The 15,012-nt window shown below is 46.1% G+C and overlaps 1 protein-coding gene across 2 annotated transcripts in view; it reads right to left on the bottom strand.

Annotated features, from left to right (window-relative positions):
* Positions 1-15,012, bottom strand: part of Tjp2 (tight junction protein 2) — a 113,910-nt gene that overhangs the window by 72,288 nt on the left and 26,610 nt on the right. The window lies entirely within an intron of this gene.

Genomic DNA, 15,012 nt, shown 5'->3' with positions numbered 1-15,012 from the left:
CCAAAGCTTTGCGTCGGAAGTGACCCATGGGGCCAGCCGGCACAGATAAGTGTTGCACCCCAAATTTCGCAGCTCAACTGCTGACCCAGATTCCAAGGGTACAAAGGTGTTAGGATTAAATAGTAAATCGGGACTTTTTTAGGCAATACCGGCCAGGTTACCCTCCTTGGCATATCGCCAGCAACTCTAATAAAGAGATTGAAATCCGTCTTCTTCGCCAGTGTACAAAAGGCAGTAAGGTCACAAGGCTGATCCGACAGGATTTATTCAGAGTTCCCCTTGTGCAAGATTCTTGAGATTTAAATAAACTGTCCTATTACAGGAGCACATAAAGTATTTAGAGGGTCAAAAACTGATACACTGATTAAACACATGATTTGGAGTTAGAAGAGAAAGCATGCCCACCGCTGTTCTGCCCTTAAATTGGAGAACAAACCCCAGCCTAGGCCCATAAATTGATAGGTAAGAGGTAGAAAGGTCTGGAGAGCCGCGTGACGAGATCCAGATGCCGGCGGACTCTCTGAGAATGGCTTCACTTCCTGTCTAATCAGAACAAGTTTGGCAGTATATGTGGAAAAACAAGTCTTGCAGATGCTGCCCTCAAAGCGTTGTACTGCTGGCCTCCTTTGGAGTAGGAAGTCCACGCCTTTGCATAAGCGCTGTGAGTAACATTCCCCTCTTTATCTCCAGTCTCCACTGGGACGCAGGCTAGTCTTCCTGACCCGCGCGCTATATTACCCTCCTGATCTAAGCACCTATTTGAAAATGGTTCCCCAAATTAGGTAGTGCTGCTGGCTTACAGTGGTAATGACAGCACTTGGGAGCCGGTCACACCTTACTTTCATGAGTTCATTACGTCAACAAAGCATCCACAAAGGAAGAAAGGGTCCAGAACTCCAGAACGTAGCAATTACACCTGTTTAATGGTTCCCTTCTCCTCCGTGACTGGGGCTGTCCAATTTGAGCAGCCCTTGCCGCCTGCCTGTATTTACATTTCACTTTCAGTTAACTTAAATGAGAAGCGATGAACAATTCGGTTTCTCAGCCATACTGCCTACATTTCCAGGGCTGACAGCCACGTGTGCCTAATGACGGCAACTGGGATACAACTATTCCCATCGTGACAAACGATTATATACCTACCACTTCTGATACAACACCTGAAAGTAACATTCTGTAAGCTTAATTCAATTGCTACACTTTTTTTCTTTTCTTTTTCTTTCTTTCTTTTTTGTTTTTGTTTTGGATTCTTTTTTTTTTTTTCCCAAGACAGGGATTCACTGTGTAACCCTGGTTGTCCTAGAACTCGCTTTGCAGAGCAGGCTGGCCTCGACCTCACAGAGATCTGCCTGTCTCTGGAGTGCGGGGGTTAAAGCCGTGCCACCACCTCCAGCTGCTACATGGACTTTGTGATGGCGGTGTAAGCCGTACAACTCTTACAACTCGAGTCTGTGCAACAAGCTCTTGTTATGTAGCCCAGGCTACCTTCAACCTAGAAATCTGTCTGAAGCATTAAAATGCTGCATTACAAGGCATACAACCACCATATCTGGCCCTAAATTAATTCCACTCTTCTGAGAAGCAATGTATTTCACAGTGATACAATATTTGTGATACAGTGATACAATGATTTGTTTAACCTCTGTTTGTTTTGTTTTCTCTTTTGTGACAAGGTCTAACCTCTGTTTGTTTTGTTTTCTCTTTTGTGACAAGGTCTCACTATGCAGATCAGGTTAACCTTCCTCCTGCCTCAGGGAGCCCTTTACCACAGAGGGTCAGCAAGCAGGGGCAAAATGGAAGTCCATCCCTACTGATATGGGGTGGGGGTGGGGTGGAGTTCAGGGAGAGCCTCCAGAGATAGCTTGCTAATACAAGCTAGAAGTAAGGATGCATTTGTGAAACAAAATTAAAGGAAAAGGTCTTCTAGGTGAAAACAAGAACAAGTAGAAACAAAGAATCTGGCTCTCGCAGCCTTTCCCTGAGGGTATCATGATGATGTGACCTGATCCAGGACGGCAGGTGCTGAACACCCTTACAAAAGGGGGATTAAGTGAGCATTTGATATATAGATAGATAGATAGATAGATAGATAGATAGATAGATAGATAGATAGATATCTGTTGTCTTCCAGGACGATAGGCTTGGCAGTTAGGATCTGGGGAAGGGTGGTAAGAATTTAATCTGTACCTAATACCACTGTGGGAAAGCAGGCAAAATATGATGTGGGTCTGAAGTCAGACAGCTTGGGCAAAAGGAAGTCAGATTCGAAAGAGACTGAGGAAGTGGCTCAGTAGGCTGGCAACTGAGCAGTAGTGAGAGACAAGAGGGAAGTGAGCCCAACATGACTCTTGGGTTTGTGGCATACTTCTGGAGACATTCCTTTGACCGCAGTGAAGAATTCAGGAGAGGGAGTGTACCTTGGGAGGGGCCCGAGGAAGGAAGATGAATGAGTTTAGGGAAACACAACAGTCAAGGGTGATGTGTCATCGTCATCCAGGTGGAAATGCTCGGTAATTCACCACGGACCAAGTGTCAACTGCAGAAGGGATTAAGGAGCACCTGCATAGAGAGGTCTGGGACTCATCAATGAGTTGTGGAAGCTGACATCATGAGAAGGGATGAGTCTGTTTAGACAAAGATGCTGTAGTTAGAGGCAAAGATGGACCAAAGATAGGACTTGCCTATGGGAATGCCAGTGTGCAAGGAGTGTTAAGAACTCTGCAGGACAGAGAGCAAAGCAAGCCTGAAAGGGCAGAAGCAGCTTTCTGAGGGAGAATGGTCAAGAAGTCATGGGAAAAGTGAGGTTTAGGAAAGGGAGTATAGCCAATAACACAGCGCTGTGAGGAAGTCAGTCGCGAACTGACTAGGGCTGGAGCTGGAGTGCTTAGCGGGCATGCGCAAGCCCCGAGTTGGAGCCCCTGCGCAACGTAAACAATATGGTGGCACGCTCGGGAGGGGAGGGCAGGAGCATTAGAAGTCCACTCAGCTCTATAGTGAGTTGAAGGCCAGCCTGGGCAATATGACATCATCTCTCTTTCAAACAAACAAAACAAAACAATCTGACTCTGAACCTAATTGCTTCACAGAGACCCACTACTAATATTGGTCAAAGCTGTTCCACTCTGAAGTTCCATTACTTAGCTAGTTACCTGTTCCCTATGGACGTCATCTATGTTCAGTGATAAAACGTTAAGTCCTACTTAACTGAAAGCAGGTCTAGCATTAGTGACCTATGCCTATAATCCCAGGAGTAAGGCAGGATAATCTTGAGTTAAAGGCCAGCCTCAACTTCCCTGGGAAGATCTGCCTCACTGAGAAAGACAAAATAATGAAACAAGTCAGGCCTAGAATCCCAGTCACTCATCTACTTGATGGAAGGGCTGTTCAAGGTCATGACCTCCCTGGACAATAGAGTTTCTTCAAGGCTAGCTTGAGCAATTTAGTAAGGCCCTATCTCAAAATAAAAACTAAGAAAAGGACCAGGGAGATAGTCCAGTGGTAGAGTGCTTGGCTACCCTGTATGAGGTCAAGTTCAGTCTTCGTACAGACAATAATAAACGGTTAACTACAACATTGAGAAAACTTAGAGCAAGGAGAATGGCAGTGTTAACGGTTAATGAAAATGAACATAAGCTTTTATCTAACCTGTGATAACAATAAAGCATGAAAATACGTAAAAGAATCAGAAAGTATATGGGGAAAATGTCTTGATGACAGCTTTGTAAGTAGAACTTTCCTTTTTAAAATTATAGTCAATGTTTCTACAATTTGTAAATTACAATGTCTGAGGTTTCTGAAATCGATTCGTTGAAACAACTCGGTCTCAGCACTCTGGAGGCACAGCAGGTGGATCTCTCTGTGTTCCAGGCCAGCCTAGTCTACTCGGTGAGTTCCAATCCAGCCAGAAGTACACGGCAAGTCTCTGTCTCACATAAGTAAAGAAAATAAAACAGCTCAAACCAAAGCAGTTAGACAAACTCAATGCATTTAGCAAGATTTCCTGCAGAATGCTAAGATTTGCTCAGCAAGAGAGAGAACCTAATCAGGAAACCAGGGCATTCAAACTCTGCCTGAACTATGTGGCCAGTTCCAGGACAGCCTCAACAGAAAAAGAAGGGGGTGGGAGCAGGACTAAGGGCTGGCCTAGTATGTTTGAGCAGCTGTCCCAGCCGTTAAAGAAAAAAAGTTAGGATTTGAGACCTATATAAAAAGATATTCTCTCCCCCACCTCACCCTCCCCCCACATACAGAAGATATTCAGATAGATATGTATCTGTGTGCAACATGGTTACATAGTTTCTTCAGTTGGGAGCAATGTAAATTCACACTGAAAAGTCTCCAGGCTACTTTCTACACCCAAGGCGGACTGGAATCACACAGACCCCACCCCCCTGTAAAAACATTCTCAAAGGCCTGCCTTTTTCCTTAGGGCAGGGAGAGAGAGTGTGTGAGAGAGATAAAGACAGCATGTGACGAGTATGATGAAGAGAAAGACACACACACACAAAAGATGACAAATGACAACAAGTCAAAAGAAGCCCCAGGTGACCCGGGACACTTCTCCAAAGGAAGAGGGGTCACCTTCCTGGTGACCACATCTCCCCTGGCCCCTCCCTGCACCTCCTCACTCCAAACATTAGTTCTTGATAACCACCCTCTTGCCTTGCAAGACAGCTTCAACAACAGCACTTCCGCCCCCCCCCCCCCCACTTCCCAGAAGCTACTTCAGGAGTAGGGGAGGGGCACCTCAACGTCTGCTCAATCCTTGACTTCACATCTGGCTATCACATACTGGTCCTTTCACCCTCAAAGGCAGTTAAACGACTCTTCAGTTCCTTTTTGGTTTTTTTTGGGGGGGGGAGTGGGGGCTGGTGACTGTTTATCTAGCTCTCCAAATCCTACATTACTAAAGGACTTCTTACTGAATGTGGAACTTCTAGTGCCACACATTTCTGCCCAACCTGTCCACCTGGTAGAACAATGACTTATTTCTCCCCTCCCGTCTCCACTGTGCTGGAGACAGAGCCTGGAGTCTCACATGCATGCAAAACACACAGTGAACCACAGCGTTCCATCCTTTAGAATTATGTGGTCCTCATTCATAAATACAGCAGAGAGCAGATGGGCATGGCCCCAGCACAGCGAATCGTGAAGTATTTTACATTTCTGCAAATATGAGCAAGGTACAGTTATATATAATGCATCAGTGATATCCCATTATTTCACATACTACCAGAAATTTAATAAAAATTTTAAAATAGAGATAGATAATCAAGAAAGTAAATAAACTTAGAAATTATAATCGATGCCAGCCTGCTCTACAGAGCGAGTTCCTGGATTGGCTCCATAGTTACTGAGAAACATTGTCTTGAAAAAAACCAAAAGAAAAAAAACCTAGTAAATAAAAACTTTATTTGATGCTGATAGAAAAAAAAGAAACCCAAATGAGGGCCGCGGTTTAGCTCACTAGAAGTCTTGTCTGAGGCCCTGGGTTCGGTCTCTACTGCTGCAGGTGGCGGCAGCAGTGCCGTGTGGAGGGTGGGGCGGGGATGGCAGGAGGTGAGCATGGGACCCATACAACCACGACCCACCACCACAACTAAATATGAACAAAATAGCAAAAATAAATGCTTCTTCAGCGTGATGAAGAATGCCCCCAAAATTATTGTTAAAAGAGTAAAGAAAGGGATCCCACATACACACATGCAAAGCTTTGCAATGGTAAAATCAAAGTGGAAAACATGAGATTACATGCTTTATTTGTAGAAAGTATTCCTTCTCAAAACCTACCTCTCCACTGTCTCCCTAGACCCAGCCCCACTGTCCAGCCCCACTGCCTCCTGAGTCCAGCCCCACTGTCTCCCTGGACCCAGGCCACTGTCTCCTGGGACCCAGCCCCACTGTCTCCCTCCCATCCAATTCTCCCAGCAGCCAAGATGATCTTTTTATCAGGAAAACGAAATCCTGTTGCTTTTTGTGGCTAAACTCTTGAGAGGCCACCAAGCACTCAAAAGGTCACCAATCTAAACTTAGATTTAAAAGTGGTCCCCTTAGGGGATGGGGAGAAAGGGCTTGCCACACAAGCATGAAGACAGGAATTCAGAACCCTATAGCCATGTAAATGTCAGTCGGGTGTGGTGGCCAATAGTAATCCCAACACAGAAGTGGAGAGGGGATCCCCTGGGCTAGCTGGCTAACCACGCTGAATCAGCAAGCTCTGAGCCCAACCTGAAACATCTCAGTAAGTAAAGTAGAAAATAGTCAAGGATGACACCTGACAGCAGCAACCTATGTCCTACACATACCTGCATACATATACATACAAATATATATGTATACATACACACACAATACATATACACCTGCATACATACACATATACACAATACATGCAAATACACATATACATACATGTATTCACCTGAATACATACATGCATATATACACCTGCACACATACACACCTGCATATATTCACATGCATACTTGCATGCATACAGGTATACACCTGCATACATACACATACACACATGCATACACATGGACAATGGGGGAAAAAGAGTAAGATCCTCATAATGGACTGAATGGTTTCGTTGCCATTTCTCCCTTCCCCCATCCTACACTGTCCCCGTATCCTTGGGAAACACTATGCTAAGAAATGAAGTCTCTTCCAGCCAGCAAAAGGGGAAGATCTTCATTGAGAACTGAATCTGGAGGACTGACGTGATGGCCCAGCAGTTATGAACACTGGCTGCTCTTCCAGGGGACCTGGTTTCCATCCCCAGCACCCACATGACAGCTCACAACCACCTGTAACTTCTGCTGCTGGAGACCTAACACCCTCCTCTAGCCTTCAAGGGTACCACACACACAGGATGTGCAGACATACATGCAGGCAAAACACAGGAACACCCAAACTAATAAAATTAAGTTAAAACATGAAAACAAAAGAACTGAATTGTCCAGCATGTTGATCTTGGACTGCCTCGTCTCCAGAACTCTGAGAAATGAGCATCTGCACTTTGAGTCCCCCACCCCCAGAGTATAGGATTTTCCTAGAGACCTCCAAAGTCTGCTGAGGGGACCCCACCTTCTCGGACCTCACTAGCTCTGCAGTCTTACTGCCAGCAGTTACACTGGCTTTCTCTGTGACTGTGGCTTCTGAGACCCTGTCCCCGTCATTCCTGCCCCAGACTCTTCAGTGGGGCTCTTTTCCTGCTTCGAGTGTTTGTTTGTTTGTTTGTTTGTTTTGTCCTTTTCTTCTTTTGGTTTGTGTTTGGCGAACAAGGTACTTGTAACCCAGACAGGCTTACCCCTTGCAGTCTCTCTTCTGCAGTCCCCCATTTACAGGTGGGCATGGGCTTCCTGCTTAGATTCCTTTCTAAGCCTGAAGTAGGAAGCACCCACTTGAGTAGCTACCAGGAAGTGATGCCCAGAGAAATGATCTATGTCGTAGATGCAGCAGGGAAACGGAATCCAAGAAACAAGCCTTTCAGGAACATAGGACTGGGATAAAAAGGCCCCGGGTGGTCTGGCTAGGGAAAGTTCAGTTGAAGGGGTACAATAGGAAGGCCGGGGCCAAGGAAAGCAAAGGAGCTGATTACCCATGTCTCCCTCTTTTGAACTTCATTGTTATCACTGGCAATACAGCGCCATGAATGTTATTGCTGCGATGAAAGATGTCACTGTAAGTACAAAGGAGTCGGACGCACAAGGATAACTTCTTGGCAGATGGTACCTTCCCCGCTGCCTTCTCCTCTGTCTTCCCAGAGCAAACATCCCTCCCCCCCCCCCCAGCCACAGCATCCTCTGCTTGGTGTTAAGGATTAGTAACATTTCTGAGTATGATGGATTTATTTGGCCAAAGAATTGGCTCTAGAGTTCAGATTCAGCTTTGACCTGGATGACTTCAGAGTCTGGGAAGGGAGCCAGCAAGATTGCTTAGTTGACAAGGATTGCTCAGTGGGCAAGGCATGCCCTGCTGCCAAGCCTGACAACCTGAATTCCACCCTCAGGACCTACGTGACAGGAGAGAACAGACTCCCGAAAGTTGTCCTCTGACTACACATGTATGTGGCACATGTGTGTTCTCTCTCACACATACATACACACATGCATGCATGCATACATACATACATATTTTTAAACCCTCTTGGGAGGCCTGCAGTGCTATTTGGGAGGAAAGCTTAAGTTGGAAAGAGGCAACTACAGTTCTATGTGGGCCCTGGCTTTGACTTCCACGGCAAAGTGTCAGGTTTGTCCAGGCCATAGGCAGAAGTCAAGATAGTATTCAGCCTTGTCAATAAAATAATGGGTCAAGCTTGACCCAACTCCAGTGATGGGTAGCTATGTGGTTTAAATGAGAATGGTTCCCATAGGCTTATGTATCTGAATGCTTGGTCTCTAGTTAGTGGAACATTAGGGAGGGATTAGGAGGTGTGGCCTTGCTGGAGGAAGTGTGCCCCTAGGGTGGGCTGTGAGGTTCCAAAAGACTGGCATCATTCCTAGTTAGCCTGTGGATAAGGCTGCAAACCCTCAGCTCCTGCTCCAGCACCATGCCTGCCTGCCTGCTGCCACACTCCCCACCATGATGATCATAGTGTAAACCTCTAGAACTGTAAGAGACAAAAAAAAAATCTCTGTGAGCTGCCTTGGTCATAATGTCTCTTCCCAGCAACAGAAAAGGAACTAAGATGCTCTTTCTGTGAAGGACTGCTTCCTCCCTGGCAAGGAGCAGGCACTGCACTCCGTGTCACCAGTGTCTACTATATCTCTTCTCAAGGACAAACGTTACCTGTTAGCTTCCTCCTGAGGAAGAAAGCAGAAACCCCAATCAATAGATTAAATGAACAGTGTGTACCAAGAACGTCCGATGCATTATTTTAAGTCAATTAACGTAAATCTTACAGCAACTCTGGACATTGTGCATCAGGGCCTCTGCTTTGCTTGTAAAGAAGCATGACTTTAATCCCTGAGTTCAAGAAATAGAGACATCTGGATCTCTGTGAGTTCCAAACCAAACCAAGTTCCACAACAGTCAGAACTATATAAAAGAGGCCTGTGTCTTTGTCACATTTCTAGTCCTGTGAAAAGACACCATGACCAAGGCATCTTGCAAAAAGAAAACAAAAATTTAGGCTGGGCAGTGGTTGTGCATGCCTTTAATCCCAGCACTCGGGAGGCAGAGGCAGGCAGATCTCTGTGAGTTCAGAGGCCAGCCTGGTCTACAAGAGCTAGTTCCAGGACAGGTTCGAAAGAAAAGAAAAGAAATCATTTAACTGGGGGGCTTGTTTACAGTTCCAGGAGGTTTGTCTGTGACCATGGCAACAGGGAGCATGGCAGCAGTCAGGCATGATGCTGCAGCAGTAGCTAAGATCTTACATGTAATCAGAGACAGACAGAGAGAGATAGGGAGGCAGACAGAGTGGGCTTTTGACACCTCGAAGTAGCATGAGGCACTGTTTAAAGCAGCAACCCACACCCCCCCACACACACAAATGACTAGATCCTAGGCCCACAGAGTCTCAGTAAGTGGCTCTGAGAAGAGGCCAGAGGACTGATATTTTAAGCTTACATTTCTATCATCACCGAGACTTGGGGAATTCTCCTAAGAGACAGTGTTAGAATTCTCTGACAGAAGAGAGAAAGACTGCCATTTTGAGACAGTCTGACTTCTTTGCCTAGGATATCCTCAAAGTCCTGGTCCTGAAAGATCCTCCTCAACATCAGATTTCCAGACACTTAGGATTGCGTGTTTCTCCCACTGTTCCCACCCCTGCAAGTGTTTCAGAATTTAGGAAAGAAATGACTTGCAAAATGTTGTAATTGGTCTACAAACGAAAGTTTCTGGTATTATCCTGCAGTACTGTGGCAGTTTGAAAGAGAATGGCCCCATAGGTTCATACATTTGAATGTTTGGTCCCTAGTTTGGGGGGGGATTGGGAAGCATGGCCTTGTTGGAGAGGTGTGTGGCTGTGGGGTGAGCTGTGAGCTTTCAAAAGCTCCCCCACCATCACTCTGCTTCCAACTTGCAGATCTGATAGAAGCACTCAGCCGCAGCTCCAGCACCACGCCCCGCCTGCCTGCAGCCATGCTTCCCACCTTGATGGTCATGGACTCAACCTCTGGAACTGTAAGGAAACCACCCCATGAATGGTTTTTTTTTCCCCCTTTTGAAACAGGGTTTTTTCTGTTAAGCCCTGGCTATCCTGGACTCACTCTGTCGACCAGGTTGGCCTCAAACTCAGAGATGTACCTGCCTTTGTCTACTGAGTGCTGGAATTAAAGGCATGCATCACCACGGCCCAGCTAATTATTTCTTTTTATTTTTCTTTCTTTCTTTTTTACTCATTTAATTTGTTTATTTGTTTGTTTATCTGAGACAGGGTTTCTCTGTGTAGCCTTGGCTATCCTAGAAGTCTCTGCAGACTAGGCTGGCCTCGAACTCACAGAGATCTGCCTGCCTCTGCCTCCTGAGTGCTGTTTTCTTCTTATAAACTGCCTTGGTCATAGTGTTTCTTCACAGCAATAAACAAGTAGCTAAAACAGGTGTGTTTAACTTGTGTACACATACACTTAGATATCAATTAATTACTACTTTTCTGTACACAACCAATGTTGAGTTACTCAAACCCTACAACAGATCACCAAAGACCGTAAAATGAAGTGGGGGAGGGGTGGAAGTCTATAATCCTAGCACTCTGGAGACTGAGACAGGAGGGTAAAGTGTTTGGAGTCCACCTGCAAGTTCCAGGTCAACTTGGGCTACATAAGAGACTGTGTTCAAAGTCCAAGAGTGTCAGTGAAACATTTCTTAAAAGATTCAGTTAAAAAGGAAACAAAATAAAAACAAACAAGCAAACAAACAAAAAATAGGCCTGGGACTGGGAACACAGCTCAGAGGTACAGCTCAGTAATGGTGGGGGGAGTAACAAAATGTCACTTCTGAGCCAATCGAGGTCACTGGAAAAACGCTCTCCACCCAGGTATCTCTGGCTCGAGAAGGGTGATACAGAGTCCAGCACTACACACCAGATGTACAGAAACTCTTTGGTGACCCAGAGGTGGAGACAGGCGGATCTCTGCGGGTTCGAGACCAGTTCAGTCTACAAAGCAAGTTCCAAGACAGTCAGAACCGTTACACAGAGAAGCTGTGTCTCAAAAAAATCAAAACCAAACAAACGAACAGAAGGGACAAAGCAAGAAACTCTCAAATCTTACCATATTTATTTAATAAGCTTAAGTAATTCACTAGCTATTTTATTTATAAACATATAAAAGTCTATGTGTACAGACGCTTTATAGCACGTATATCCGTGTACTGCGTGTTTGCCTGCTGCCACAGAGGTCAGCAGAAGGCATCAGACACCCTGGAACTGGGGTTACAGATGGCAATGAGCCACCATGTGGGTGCTGCGAATAAAACCTGGGTCCTCTGGAAGAGCAGCCAGTGCTCTTGACTGCTGAGACATCTCTCCAGCCCATAACTGTATTTTTATATAATTATAATATCTCATGATTTGCTATTTAACTTGTTAATATAGTTCATAAACATTGGTATCATAATAAAACCAAACTCATATTACCTCTAGATTGACCACTGCCATCCCTACAGTGGTCACCAGAGAGGACACACATGTAGACTTCCATGAACTGCAGGCAAGCACTGATTCTTACAGAGATTCTTACTGATTAATAAGTTATAGCTATGACAAGGCTACCCTGTGTCCTCAGAGCAGAGTAAGCAAAGGTGGCCTCAGACACCTGCCCTCTGCTGGGCCCTCCTGTGGCTCTCATCTGCTCGTTTGAGTGACCACACACCAGCTAGGAAAGCTAACCCTTTTGTAGACAAAAAAGCGTGTCCCTGACAGGATGCCTGGTTCGGGTGCCTCTGCCCCAGGACGTCTGGGAGAGCTGGCTTGGCAGCGTTCTCACGTTCTCAGAGGCTGACTGCACCAAGCTACACCCACACTCCTGGTAAGCAGGGTTGAGAGTTCTAAGAAAGGCGTGAAAGAAGGCAAATCAAAACCTTCCCTAACAGAGGTGTGTGGCCCAGGCTAAAACATACAAATAAGGCTTATCTTTTCCAGACGGGGTCTCATTGTGTACCCCAGGCTAGCCGCGGACTCACAGCGGTCCTCCCCCTGCACGATGACTTTGCAGCCGGGTATCATCACACCGACTTCAGTAGTGAAAATGTATTCAAGTTCCGGGACACATGTGGCCCTTCCTGCCTCCCAAGCTATGACCTAGCTGTTTGTAAAGCAGTTTGGAATGCAATAAAGATGTCTTGCACAAGACTTGAGAAAGGTGCTGGGGAAGTCAGATGTGACGTACCCAAGAGCATCTCTAAGAGAGGTGAGAAGATAAGACAAACCCAAGTGTGGGTCCTAGCTAATCAAGGGAAAGTCCTCGGTTTGTGTTTTTTGCTTTTATTTATTTATTTATTTATTTGCACATTCTGTTCATGGGGCGTGTCACCCTAAGGCAAAAGTTTACCTATAAACCTGGCAAATGCCAGGTCTCTCTCTCTCTCTCTCTCTCTCTCTCTCTCTCTCTCTCTCTCTCTCTCTCTCTCTCTCGCCTGGCTCCTGCGCCCGGACGGTCCGTTCTGGTGTAAGTCTTCCCTCTGTTTATTAAAGCTGTATATTTTATATTAAGTTAGTCTGGCGGATCTTTTATTACTGATCGCACCGCGCCCCTTCAAGGGTTTCTCTGTGTAACAGCCCTGGCTGTCCTGGAATTCTGTAGACCAGGCTAGTCTCAAACTCAGGGATCCACCTGCCTCTGCCTCTGCCTCTGCCTCCCAAGCACTGGGATTAAAGGCGTGCACCACCATGCCTGGCTGATCTGTGTTTTAAACGAACTAGCCAAGGGTGCCCTCCAAGACATCCCTAAGTTCCTTGAGATTTACATTCAAAACACCAAATCCCCAAATCAGTACCTTGACACTTTTATCAGGAACAAGTCTAGCTATGACCCCAACAGTCTGTTTCCTACATTGCCTTTCTCCTCCCTGTCTGGCTTGGTATTAACACATCAAAAAGCAGGAGCTGCCTTAACTTCAAGCCAGGCTGCTGTGAGGAAGGCTTGCCAGTCACAGTTACAAAAGTCAGTACAAAGGACTTCCCAGGAGGGGCCTGCTGGGGTCCGAAAGAGCATCTCTATAGCACACATTACAAGCTTGGATCCCTCAACCACAGTATTCTTGTTCATGACCAAACACACACACATTTTAACCATCGGGAGAGATGGTGATGGGAGGTGGCATTTCAGGGGTGATTCGGTTTGGGGACTCTGCCCGCAAAACTAATTTTCTTATCAAAGAGGCTCCAAGCTGACTGTGGCAGCACACCCCTATCAATCCCAGCACTGAGGAGACAGAAACAGCAGGAGCACGAGCAGTTCAAGGCCAGCCTGCTCTACAACATAGAGTCCCAGAGCAGCCAAGGGTACAATATGAGGCCCTGTCTCAAAAAAACACATAAAGGGTGGTGACAAACCCTTCAGTCCCAGTACTCGGGAGGCAGAAGCAGGCAGATCTTGGTGAGTTTGAGAGGATATGGTGAGACCCCTGTTTCAAAAAACAAAACAACAAAACAAAAAAGGCTCTCACCAGAACAGTGGGAAGATGGTGTGTATGAGGAAGTGGTCCTGCATGCTAAATACACTGGTGGCTGAGTAGTGGTTCTGTGGGTCAGAGTGCTTGCCTAATAGTCATAGGACCCTGGGTCCAATCCTGACACAGACACAGACACACACACACACACACACACACACACACACACATACACGTTTTGATGTTTTTAAAGTTACACTGCTCAAGTTCTTTTGTTCCAGCATCTAGGAGGACTAAGACACTCTTTGCCACATTCTGTGCGGTCCTCCCAATTGATTTGCCTAAGCTAGCAGATCCCACCTGGCACTCTGGTTTCAGAAAAAGCACCTCTGCAGTCTGGATAAGCAAATTGCCTCACATTTGAGACCTTTCAGAACTCTAAACGGAACATCCCGACAAACCAAAAACCTGCTCCTAATCCCATGGAGTCAGTGGATGAGACCTACCCCCATCCAAGCGTGCTCCTTGGGTCTAAATATAAAATGTTCACCACAGTTTCACGTATTAAAGACTAGGACTCTAGATTTGAGAACTGCTAGAAGCTTCAGGAGGCAGGGCCTGGCTGCAGGAAGTCGGTGATGGGGCATGTCCTTGTTTTGTGTCCGTCCTCTCCCTCTCTGCTTCCTGGCGGCTGTGAAGAGCCCCTGTGCCGTGACGCGCCACTTCGCCACAGACAGAGAGACACAGAGCATGGCGACCACGGACCCAAAACTCGGAAAACGGAAGCCGAGATCGGTCTCTCTCTCTCTTCTTGAGTGATTTATGTCAGACTTTTCACATTCTGACTAAAATGATCTCAGGCAACCAGACTCTAAGAAAGGCCTTGGTATGTGCCTGGTCCTTGCTGATGGTTAAGCCATCAGCTTCAAGCTGACTTTGCCTTGAATCTGAGGTTCACAGGCGTTAGACCTGTATCTAAGACCATACAATAAGAAAGCCACAGCCTGAGCCCTGAACAGCTACCTGTCATTTGGGAGTATTCAGTTCACACACCAATCAACTCTGGTTCTCCAAATGGGCAAGAGATGCCAGCGGAAGCGGATTGGAATTATGAACTAAGTACATGAAGAAAAGGCTAACCCCATTTGGGCCAGCCACAGACGGGCTACAGCAGAGGCTAAGCCCTAAGTCCAACCCCATCCGGCCAGCCACAAACGGACTACAGCGGAGGGGAAACCCTAACGAAGAATAAATAAACCCAAGCATCTGTTGAAATAAAACCTAATACCTTGTAAATCTTGTATAATTCATCCTTAAAAGTGAGTCAGTAAGAGTCATACTCGCTCTGAGCTCCTCACTAAAATTGAGTACAAAATCTATCTTTAGAAGCTACAGTGCTCTTTGTTTTTAAGAGTCTCCCAAGTGCCTCCCACTGTTACATAGTGCCATATCAAT

The sequence above is a fragment of the Myodes glareolus genome, chromosome 7 (assembly GCF_982192425.1).
Source record: "Myodes glareolus chromosome 7, mMyoGla1.1, whole genome shotgun sequence".
NCBI classification, from domain to species: domain Eukaryota; kingdom Metazoa; phylum Chordata; class Mammalia; order Rodentia; family Cricetidae; genus Myodes; species Myodes glareolus.
The sequence above is the reverse complement of the archived record's forward strand: the minus strand, read 5'-3'. Positions and strand labels throughout refer to the sequence as shown.